Genomic DNA, 12,500 nt, shown 5'->3' on the forward strand with positions numbered 1-12,500 from the left:
GAGAAAGGGGTAGTTATTATTGGCAATTTTTGTAGTGGTACCCTAGTAATCCTCCCAGCAGGTGTAGTCTTCTGGCACACATTAGAAGAACGACCATACTTAAGTATGTCAGAAGTCATTCCTTTCCACCAGAATCTCTTTAATTCAATCAAATGTCTTCCTGTGCAAAAAATGACCTGCAATTTGAACATCACGTGAAAGTTTCAAAACAAGAGGAACAAATTTAGAAGGCAAAACCATAGGTTAGTTTTGTGACAATTAATTATAAGTCTGTAGATCAGATTATTTTCAAGGACAAATTTATATTTCAACTCATTATTTCCACATATAATCCTGCCACTCTTACAATTATCATGTATATCCTCGAGATCTTTACAGTTTTGCTGTTCCTGTTGGAAAGAATCATGAGAAACATCAAGGCTAAAATGATCAGGTAAATTCAGTGGATGAATTTGGTCTTTAGCTTGATTTCTGGTGATTGCCGAGACTTTGACAGAATCCTGACAAAAATGTGAAAAATCATTAGAAACTCCTGTAACATTCCCCAAAAGAACTGCACAGTATTTAATAGGGGCTCTTACAACACTGGCCCTACCATTGAACCAATCGCATTTCAAGTAAACATTCACTACTGGAAACTTGTCTTCTCTGCCTAAATAATCCTAAATAATCAATAACTGAAACAAGTTTACAATTCTCTGAATCAAGAGCAGGTACTATATCTTCTGAAACAATAACACCTGTACATCCAGTGTCTCGTAGGATAGTGCTAACCCAAACACCATTTACTATACCTGAAATCATGGGACCTGAAATCTGGTTATTGCTGAGTGCTGTTTTGACCTCCAGACTATCAGTCTGTTTTTTTTTTTAAATTTGACTTTATCGGGAGAGTTTGAAGAAACATGCCCAATGTGAACACGAGAATAGTAAGTTACCTTTTTATTAATAGCAGCAGTACGAGAAAATGACTGGCCACCTTTGTTCCTGACTTGACTGTCCTCATGCTGATGCTCCTGTTTACTTTTGGAAATCTTGTGATCTTCTCTAGGGTATGCTTTATGAGTAGATGCATAAATGTCTGCAAGTCGAGCCATTTCTTCATAGGTATCTGGACTCCTTTCCTTAACAAAAAGTCTTAGGTCCTTAGGAAGAGTAGCTAGAAACTGATATTTAACCATTGCTTCTCTAATGCTTTCATAAGTTTTATATATACCTAACCTTTCAATCCAAAGATCAAAAACACGGAATAGGTGTTGCATAAACTGCTGGAAATTTGACTTTTGTTCAAGCTTAGAAGTTCAAAATTCCTGTCTATAAAATTCATCATTTTTTTCTAAATCCTACAAGTAGAGCATCTAAGTAGCTCATAATCACTTGTCATACTGGATGATAACTTGGAAAAGATAGCTAAAACCTTACCTTGTAAAATTTTGAGTACCAAGTTGCAATGCCCAGTCTTCCTTTTTCCACTTTCGTAATTCAGCAATCCTCTCAAACCTAGTCAAATAAGCTGTAATATCATCACCATCTTTATAAGGCAATGGTCTGGTATTATCAACAGTCACAGACACAGGCCTAGCTGTGCCATTTCTATCCCTATCCAAACTCTAATTAGTCTCTCTTCATTTCCAGCTCATGTTTACAAGCCTTTTCATTCTCCTGTTCCTCATGTAACCGTGCTTGTCTCTGTCTTCTTGATCCGTTCTTACTTTCTCTTGTTCTGTTTTTACTTTCTCTTGTTCTGCTCTTATTTTATCACGTTCCAGAGCTCTCCTATCCCTCTCATCTGCTTCAGAAATCCTTCTTACTACAAATAACATCAAATTTTCCCCAGACAAACCTAATGAGACACCTTCGTCCATCCAGAGTTTGTATGTAGGATCCATTATGCACGGTAGATAGCTTAATTCACTCAACAGGATTAAATTTCAAAATAAGTAATAATTACTAAACCAGTCATTCAGCCAAGATACATATCCACAATCATTACCAAGACATCACACCACATTCATAATAAACACAATAAAAAAATACTTATCAAAAATAGAAAGCTGAAGACTAACGAAAACTATAATCAAAGGTTAATAATTGTAACCTATCAATATGAGACAGCAAGGATTAGCCTCAAGTTCATTAGCAGCAAATTCCCAGTAACTACCAGTTAGACTAAACTGCAAACAGTATACTTAATAATTGCCTAGAAAATGCGCTTACACCAAGTTGCATCCCGCCTAAATTCGCCAAAAAACGCAATTCCAGCCAAAATACTCAATACATCCGGCCTTCAATGGAATACTCAAACGCTGATAAATTATATCTCGCCCTGGTGAGCACACCACTGTAAAGGAAACCGATGGTTCCGAAGTGTGTAGTGGCTTTCCTGAAATAATAACCACCAACTACCTTCACTTTCAGCACAGATAAGTACAACGATTAAAAGGCATAAATAAAACAGTAGAAGTAAAATAACAATATAACAACAAAATAAACATTAACATTCTGATTTGATGTAGCAGTACACAATACTTAATTTGTATGCATTTCTCGGGGGGAGTTGATATCACAGAAGTTTTCAGGATAACTGACGTGGATACGTAGTTGGGCTCCTGTAAACTGGCGTATGTTTGTGGCGACGAGACTAGTTTCAGTGTTTCACTCAGGACGATCATCAACTGCTGTAAACATTCACACGAGTCCATACGGCCCTTACGGTGATTCGAAGCAGCTGCTCTGAATGTCATCCAAGTGTCCAACTTGCAACAAATGGGATGCAGGCTTACATCAATTAAGACACCAACTTCGGTAGGGGGAATGGGGCACTACCTCTGTGTGACTAACGAAACACAAGAATTAGCAATTTGAAAATGAGATGCACTTCAAATGAATTCACTTAATCTAAAACAATGATCAAGTCCTATTTCGCAGGTATAACTGATAATATCCCGAGAGCTTACTGTAGATTGATGAAGTAGAAGCAAAAGAAACTAATTGTCGAAATAAAATATCATCAAGAGACGGCGAAGAAAGCTTCATGAATTGGCAAGGAGGGTAAAGTAGTGAGGGTAAAGTAGCGAGGGCAAGGAGAATATAGTAGGAGCAAGGTAAATAGATATATTAGTAATGGCGTCGTATTCGAAATTAAACACATGAGATAAACGGGATAATTATTCAGATCAACAGTTTACGAAATAATAATCAATATAAGAAAGGTATCAAATAAAACTAGTTTAGATTTACTTATCTTGTTTCAGTTGCAACCAGAAGCGTTCAAGGGGCGCCATCTACGAGCGATGGGAAAAACTAAAACATGTTTTATTCTAACTATGCACCAATTTCCCAATTGTTAGGGAAGAATTCCCATACACTGGGCCATCCTGCATATAGAAGACAGGTGTTAGTGGTATAACCGTTGGAATACCGGGTGTTTTTATCCCTTATGAGAACGCAAGTGGAACTAAGAATACCGAGATTAATATGGGGAACACTGAAAATGGGGGCAGTGGTGATTTCGGAACCCACACTGATGATCCGGGGAATAACAGTGGCGGTGTCTGTGATGATGAATGGGATATTGAGGGCCACGGTGGTAACAATTTTGGTGGTTTTAACAATAGTGGTATGGGTGGTGATACTAATACTGATACTAATACTGATACTATTACACTATTACTGATACTAACAATGGGGTCCTGGTGGATGCAATGAAAACCACGGACAGTGATATTTATGGAGACGTGGAACAGGAAGGTACTAACCACAAATATAAATGTGTTTTATCAGAGGATTTATTTTAATTTCAGTTACAAAGACTATGGTATGGTAAAAGTCAGACTGAGGGAAGTGATAAGCCCAGGGAAGTATGAGTAATTGAGGGTAGCAAGAAATTAGCACCGTATCGGTGAACAGAGTATCAAACACTGGTGTTACATGGGTGGAATTATTGAACTGTAACGATATAGTTAGGAAATACCAGAAAAATACATATGTGGTAGACCTCCAAGATTGGAGTAGTGACAGTGGTTCAATGGCCATTGTAGATGGTAAAACTGAGTTTTCAGAGACAGAAATGCAATCAAGGAAGAAAATGTTTAGAGAACATTTAGCTAATACAGATTATAAAGAGCATATAGAAGCGGTAAGCAAACTTTTGGCAGAATTTGGGGACACATTAGTTTTACAACGGGATAAACTGGGATTGACTAATGTGTTAGAACTGAAGGTAAACTTAGAGGAAGGTACGAAACAAATTTTTATTCCTGCATGCTGTGTACCTTTCAAAATCAGAAAAAGAGGTCAGTAAATGGGAAGAGGAAGGGATCATTAGATCTAGTGTGTCTTCATACAACTTTCCTCTATTAGCAGTGCCTAAGATTTTAGACGTTTGAATGAGAAGACAATTTCTGACCATTACCCAGTCGCGTGCATACCGGATCTTTTTGTAGAAATTGGGGGATATAATATTTATAGCTCAATTGATTTAGTGCAGGGTTTATTGCAGGTCCCTCTTGGCGAAAATAGCAAGGAAAATACTGCTTTTTCAGTGCCCAAGGGAAACTATGAATTTACGCAGATGCCTTTCAGTTTTTCAGGCAGTCTATGACCTTTACGAGATTAGTAAACACAGTTTTGCATGGATTATTGAGTAAAAATATTTTTGTGTACATGGATGATATATTAATTGCAACAGACTAGATCATGCAACACTTAGAAGTGCTTAAGGAAGTACTTAGGAGACTTAGATTAGTAGGATTGAAAATTAAGCTAGCTAAGTGTTCCTTCTTGAAGATGCAAATTACATATTTAGGTCATGTCATATCTAAAGAGGGAGTAAGATCAAATGATGATAAAGTCAAAGCATTTGCAGATTTTCCTACCCAGAAATCAAAGAAACAAATTAGGTCATTCCTGGGTTTGTGAAAGGGTTTTCTAACATAGCAGCTCCTCTAGCACATGTATTGCAGGAAGACATTCAATTTCATTGGGGAGAACCGCAACAAGTAGCTTTTCAGAAACTTTAGGGTGCATTAATGAATCCCCCAGTTTTAGAATTTCCAAATTTCAGCACACCGTTCACAGTGACTGATGCCAATCAGGAGGGTATAGGTGTTTCCCTTATGCAAAAATTTGATGGGAAATTTAGGACAAAGGGCAACAATGAAAGACTAATGGCTACCGTAGATAAAGAAGCCTTTGCAATAGTAACAAGTTTGGTTCATTTTAAAATGCTACTGATGGGGAATAAATTAGTTCTTTCAGACCACAAGTCCTTATTGGATCTTTTTAATAAACCCGATTTGTCACCCAAAAGAGCTCGATGGTTCTTAACTATCATGGACTTCGATGCAAAGCTCAGATATAGAAGGCAAATTAAATATAGTCACAGATGCCCTTAGTAGAAGTTTTTATGATATGGAAGGATTTCAAGTTGGGGTAGTTACTAGTGATTCTATACAATGGGATATAAGTCTCATAGAGCAAAGGCCAGATGAGGATGAAATTTTGGCAGACGGAAAAGCGTTCCTCAGAGGGAACTCAGTCAGGAAAGGTTATAAGTTAACCTTTCCAGGTTCAGAATCAGAAGGAAATCTGTTGGTCAAGAAAATCAAATGTGAATTTGTAAATCCTCAGTTTTTTCACTTGCAGTCATAGTCCTCTTCATACTTCTGGTAGTTACACAACTAGGAAACATGTGGGGGTTATTCTTCTCCAATTCTATTGTAGGACTAATCCTCAATGGTTTGTTTGTCACTACAGGACAAGGAATAATTGGTACACAACCAACTTCATTCCCCAGCAGAACATGTACACCTTCCACAGCCAATAAGTCCTTTACAGCAAAATCAACATTCCCTGACAGGTGTAAGCGGCATATAGGAGTTACCTCCTCTCCTCCTATACCCTTCAAAATAACTGAATCTCCTGTGAGACTGAGGGTGAGAACCACGTACTACCACACTATGGTTACTCCCTGTGTCACGTAATATCTTGACAGGTACCTGCATACTTCCTCCTTGAGTTGACAGCATACCCTCATAGATGTATGGCTTAAAAACCCCCACATTGGTAAGCAACTCACTGCTTAAGGTTACATTTCCACTGGTTGCTAAACATTAAGCTTGTTTAGTTTCATTCTTCTATGGAGTTTGATTCTTTCGTAGTTTGTTTCACCTGATCACCTTTCACTGCTTGACCAACTGGCTTTGACTGCTGTTGATTCCGGTAACACTCTTGACTGAAGTGTCCTGCTCTTCCACACTTGAAACAGACAACATTAGGTTTCTGTAACTGTCTTGAAAAATTAGACAAGGATTTCACATTAACTTGCTGAGTTGTATTACCTTGTGTACTCTTGGTAGTATCATTTGTAGGTTTCCCATTAAATGTGTTCCTGATATTTGGAAAAGACTTAAAACCTGGGCGTTGTTGATTCTGGTACTTGACATTGTAATTGCGCTTGCTACTGATTATATTGTAATCTTCACTCAGTGTAGCAGCTTTGTTAAGTTTCTTAACTTCTTTCTCAAATAGGCTCTTATATGTTCAGGAATTCCCTTAAGATATTGTTCAAGAACAAGTAATTCTTCTAACTCATCAAAAGTTTTAACTTTAGCAGCTTCTAACCAACTTTTATAAGCATAATCCAAGAAGGTTCCCCTCTCATCTTTTCTTAAATTTCTGAATCTTTCATTGTAGTACTCTGGGGTCATCTGGTAAACTTGTAGCACACTGTGTTTGAGTACCTTGTAGTCTTTACACTGATCAGCTGTTAAGGCTAGATAAGCACTTCTCTCTTTACCAATTAAGACACTTTGTAGCAAAACTGACCATTTATCTTCTGGCCATCCCATACCTGAAACCACTTTCTCAAAGTGATCAAAAAACTCATCTGGAGTTTCTTCAGTAAACTTAGGGATTAACTTGTGTACTCTTACTACATCTGGGCACCATTAATACTTTGGGGGGGCAGGGGGAGGGGAAGTAGCCAAAGATCTGGTTACTACACTTACCAATCATTAATTGTTACATCACAACAGCCAGACACCTGAATTTAGAAAATTTGAAAGTTAGTCAAGAGAAAATAAAAAGGAAATTTGATGCTGAGACTAAGCTAAGAAGTTTTAGTGTTGGTCAACAAGTGTTATTATTCTTACCTGTCAAGAGATTTCCCCTACTAATAAATTTCCAGGTCCTTACAAGATAATTCTGAAGTTAAGTGATAGAACTTATGTGATTGAAACACCAGAAAGAAGAAGAAGACAAAGGAAGATACATGTGAGCCTATTGAAACCTTATTTCTCAGAAACTAAAACTGAAACTGTGTCAATAACACAAACAACTTCATCTACAGAAGACGATGATTGTTACGAATTGGGAGATGAAAGCAAGGTGAATAATTCTTCAATTTTGGAAAATTTGGAGGATAAGTTGAAACATCTGAGTGTTGAACAAGGTGAAGACTTAAGTGAAGTGATGAGAAGTTTCCCAAATTTTTTTGCAGATGTACCTAGGCGTACTGATCTGACTAAGCATGAGATCAAGATTCAAAAAGATGGAAAACCATTCAAGCAAAGAGCCTATCGCTTATCACCTTATCATCGAGATGTTTTGAAGAAAGAAGTTGAGTATTTGCTGCAACATGGATTAGCAGAACCCAGTTCAAGTCACTTCAGTTCTCCATGTGTGTTAGTGAAGAAACCTGATGGTTCATTTAGAATGTGTACTGATTATAGCAAACTGAATTCCCAGTGTGGCTGACAATTATCCTTTGCCTCTTACAGATCAGTTACTTGATAATATTGGGCAAGCCAAGTTTATTTCCAAGATAGACTTGTTGAAAGGATATTATCAAATTCCCTACGATGAGAATGCTAAGTTGCTGTCAGCTTTTATTACTCCATTTGGACTGTTCTGTTGTTTGGTCTGATGAATGAACCTGCAACATTCCAATGAGTGATGGATCAACTGCTAGGATCGATAGAAGGAGTAGGTGTATACCTGGATGACATAGTGATTTACTCTACAACATGGGAAGAACATCTGAAGATTCTGAGGAAAGTTTACAAGAAACTACAAGAAGCAGGACTAACAGTTAACTTGGAGAAGAGTGAGTATGGAAAGGCAACTGTGCAGTATCTTGGGTTTGAAGTTGGGAAAGGCCCTCTTGCTTCAAGTCATGCTAATGTAGAAGGCATCCGTAAAGCTATTCCACCTACTAACAGGGAACAGCTACAGAGATTTTTAGGCATTGCTGGATTCTATAGTCGTTTCTGCCCAAATTTCTCAGCCGTAGTAGCTCCCTTGACAGACTTAACTAGTCCCAAAGCTAAGTTTCTTTTGACTCCAGAGTGTCAAGAATCCTTTGAGAAGGTAAAAGTCATTTTAACTTCAAGATCAGTACTTCAAGCTCCAGACTTCAACAAGAAATTTGTGATACAAGTTGATGCTTCTGATTGTTGCATTGGAGCTGTTCTACCATTCTGTGTGCTTCATATCTTCAGAACTGAAAAAAACATCAAAAAGTATACTCGACGAGAAGGAAACTTTAGCCTTAATCACAGCATTGAAAAAGTTTGAAGTGTGTGTGAACAGACCTAGGAATGAAGAAATTTTTGTGTTGTCTGATCACAATCCCCTATCATTTATCCAGCGAAGGAAAAATTATAATCAAAGACTGACCAGGTGGTCTTTGCACTTGCAACAGTATAACTTAAGAGGGCAGCACATTAGTGGCAAAAACAATGTAGTTGCTGATTATTTATCCCGTTGCGAACCGATGGATTCAACACTGTGATAACCAATCTTCTTTGGCGAGTTATATTATATGGTGCTACTTTTATAACAAATATATCTTCTCCTAGATTGCATGAAATGCTATATAAAAGAGGTTTGCAAATTTTTTTTCAGATTTCTTGGCTAGCTTAGAGTTATAGGATGTCTTAAAATGTGTGTTCAGATTTCGCATAACATAATGTAAAAATTAATATATAATGTAGAATGTAAAGAAAGAAAGAGATTAACTTTGTCCGTTCTAAGATAGAAATTGTTTTGGTAACTTTTCATTGCCTTGCGATTAAGGGAGCTCGAGATCTCCTTTGTGTTTTGAATACATGTCAATCTTAAACAAACTTACTCGTTCAAGTCTGTTTTGTCAAATACACGTCTTTGTTGAGTATACATGAAATGACTGGTTTCATACACGTCTGTCCTTGCCGAAACCACGTAAAGAGTTCACAATTTTTCTGTAAGTTACATCATATTAGAAGCTTCTAGAAGGATTGCATCATCTTTCGCATGCCCAAAACGTTTTTTGTGATATCCACTGTACAGCTTCTGTAAGAAGAGAGATTTCATTATAGACTTTTGAATTCCTGGCGTTCAGATCTCCTCTCTCTCTCTTTCTCTCCCACGCCATAATTGATATCAACGTAACGTAAATTGGTCACTAGTAACTTGTAGATTTCAGATTTGATATTTCCTACAGTTATTTAGTATTATTTAGTGCTTTTTGTGGAATCTGAACAAACATTGTACAAATGTGTAACAGCGCCTTTTTGAAATATTGTAAATTGGTGAAATTGTGAAACAAGCTGCAGCAGAAAGATATTGGTACCGAGGTAACATGTTAATTTGAGTTTATTAGTTGCAACTAATAGTTTCATGGATTTAGAGAACTAATAGTTACAATGGTTTGAGTGAAATGATTTCGGTTTTTACACATTGCAATTTTTTGTGTTTTGTGTTTGTTTCAGTTCTTCTTATTGAAGTGTTTATTTTTATGTGCATTATCCATTTTCTTATTGAAGTGTGTTTTTATTTTATATTCTGTGTGATTGGTGCTGTTGGCAATTTTGGTATTTTACACCTTTTTCTGTGTTGTCATTTGCATTCACAATTTACTTAACTTAGTTCTTTTCATTAATTAATTGTTGCACATTTAACTGAATTTAACACTTGTGAATTAATTTGCATTCACTTAGAATTCTTTTCAAGTTTCATTGTTGTTTAGCCCTTGTGCATTAATTTCCAAATTTTAGTTAATACCTAACACTTCTGAATTTCGATTGAATTAATTTTCTTGAATTTTGTGATAAATCAATTTTGATTTATTTCTAGTCAATGAATTCAAAAATTAATTAAACTTTGCTTTTTTTCAAGTAACAGTAATTTTCCTGATATTGTGAATTTCCCTTATAAATTTTGAGTTTGATAATAAATTTTTGTATTTAACATTTATATAAGTATTTTTTTTACACCAGTATATTTATATGATTTGCTTAGGTAGAAATATAGAGTGGTAATTGAGCTGTTTTCCTTCAATTTACTTGACGTGAGTTAGAACCAGGAAGTACTTAGACTTCTGAATCAGGGAAATACTAGACTTTCAAAGTTGTTGATGGAGTGATGCCCTTAATTGATTTGATTACATACAAGATTACCTCACACCTGTTTTGATGAACTTAGTCTGATTTTCTGCAATACTGGTAAGTTGTTTAAGAAATCACTGTTGCCTTTACAGTATTCAGTCGTTTAGTACCTGTGATGAAGGTTCAGGTGTCTGGCTGTTGTGAAGGTAACATTAATGATGGTAAGGTAAGTAGTAACCAGATACTTGGCACTTCGTCACAATATCCATACAGTTTTCATCAAAATCCAACCAGATACTTTGCACTATACACCTTTTCTGTCTAATTTTGTTAAATGAATGGAGGTAACAGGTAAACTTCACAAATCATTGCTCACTTATATAAATATATATTATATATATATATATATATATATATATATATATATATATATATATATATATATATATATATATATATATATATAATAAAAGGAACCCATAAAACACCAAATATAGAGAAAAAAGTACTATATTTCAGAGACTGCAGTCTCTCTCTTCAGGTATATGAATGAGAAAAGTTTACAGAAAAGGTGGTATTTATACCAAGAGATCCATCTACAGGTAAGCCAATTTAGGTCACCCGCGCTGATAATCTTCCTTTAATACTATTAAGCGTTGGTGGAATGAAAACCTTGTCGATCGCATCTGAAACCCATGCTCCGATTTTGATGTTTCATTACCTGCCTCTCTTTTATTAAGGCCGATTCCATCATTTGACTCTTGTACTCAGTTGCTGCAAAATTATAGTGACAAATTCCAGTTCTATGGAATGTCATTATATGGTTGATAGCTGAGGTTCTGTGTGTCCATACCTAACTGACCGTTTGTGTTGTATTAATCTCTGGGGAAGTGATTTTCCTGTAATTCCGATATAAGATTGGTCCAGTCCTGGCTTGGGATTTGATAAACCCCAGTGTCTTTGGGGGATGTCTTTTGTTGGATGTTAATCAGGGATTTGGCTAAGGTGTTTAGGTAAGTAAATGCAAAAGGGTTAGCTTTTCCAAGGGTCTGAGTCACCTTCTTAATCGTGTCCAAGTGTGGAAATTTTATTTTATTGTTGTGTGGAATTTTTATTTTATTTTATTCTTGTCTTTAGGGGGTCGGTAGAAAATTACGCTTGCTTTGTGAATTGCTTTCTCAATTATATGGTCAGGATACGTTAAAGACGAAAGTTGCTTACAAATTAGTTCAAATTCTTTTTCCAGGAAATCTGGGGAACAAATTCGTAAAGCTCTTAAGAACAGGTTGCTGGCTACACCTATCTTGATAGCAATGTCATGATAGCTAAAGTAGTGAATGTATGCTGACCATATAATTGAGAAAGCAATTCACAAAGCAAACGTAATTTTCTACCGACCCCCTAAAGACAAGACCAGAGATACACCCAACAATAAAATAAAAATTCCACACCTGGACACAATTAAGAAGGTGGCTCAGACCCTCGGAAAATCTAACCCTTTTGCATTTACTTACCCGAACACCTTAGCCAAATCCCTGATTAATGTCCAACAAAAGACATCCCCCAAGGACACTGGGATTTATCAAATCCCATGCCAGGACTGTGACCAATCTTACATTGGATTTACAGGAAAATCACTTCCCCAGAGATTAATACAACACAAATGGTCAGTTAGGTATGGACAACAGAATTCAGCTATTTTCAACCATATAAATGAACATAACCATAGAATAAACTGGAATTTGTCACATATAATTTATAGCAGCAATTGCTGATACAAGAGTCAAATGATGGAATCAGCCTTAATAAAAGAGAGGCAGGTAATGAACCTCTCAAAAGTAACATGGGTTTCAGATGTGATTGACAAGGTTTTCATTCAACCAACGCTTAAGAAGATTAAAGGAAGATTATCACCTTTGGAGGGATCTCTTGGTATAAATACCACCTTTTCTGTAAACTTTTTTCATTCATATACCTGAAGAGAGAGACAGCAGTCTCTGAAACATAGTTCTTTTCTCTCTATGTTTTGGTGATTTTATGGGCTCCTTTTAATAGATGAAATTCTGTTGTAACAGAACAGTTTTACCAGTCATATATATATATATATATATATATATATATATATAATATATG

The sequence above is a fragment of the Macrobrachium nipponense genome, chromosome 1 (genome assembly GCF_015104395.2).
Source record: "Macrobrachium nipponense isolate FS-2020 chromosome 1, ASM1510439v2, whole genome shotgun sequence".
In the NCBI taxonomy this organism is placed as follows: domain Eukaryota; kingdom Metazoa; phylum Arthropoda; class Malacostraca; order Decapoda; family Palaemonidae; genus Macrobrachium; species Macrobrachium nipponense.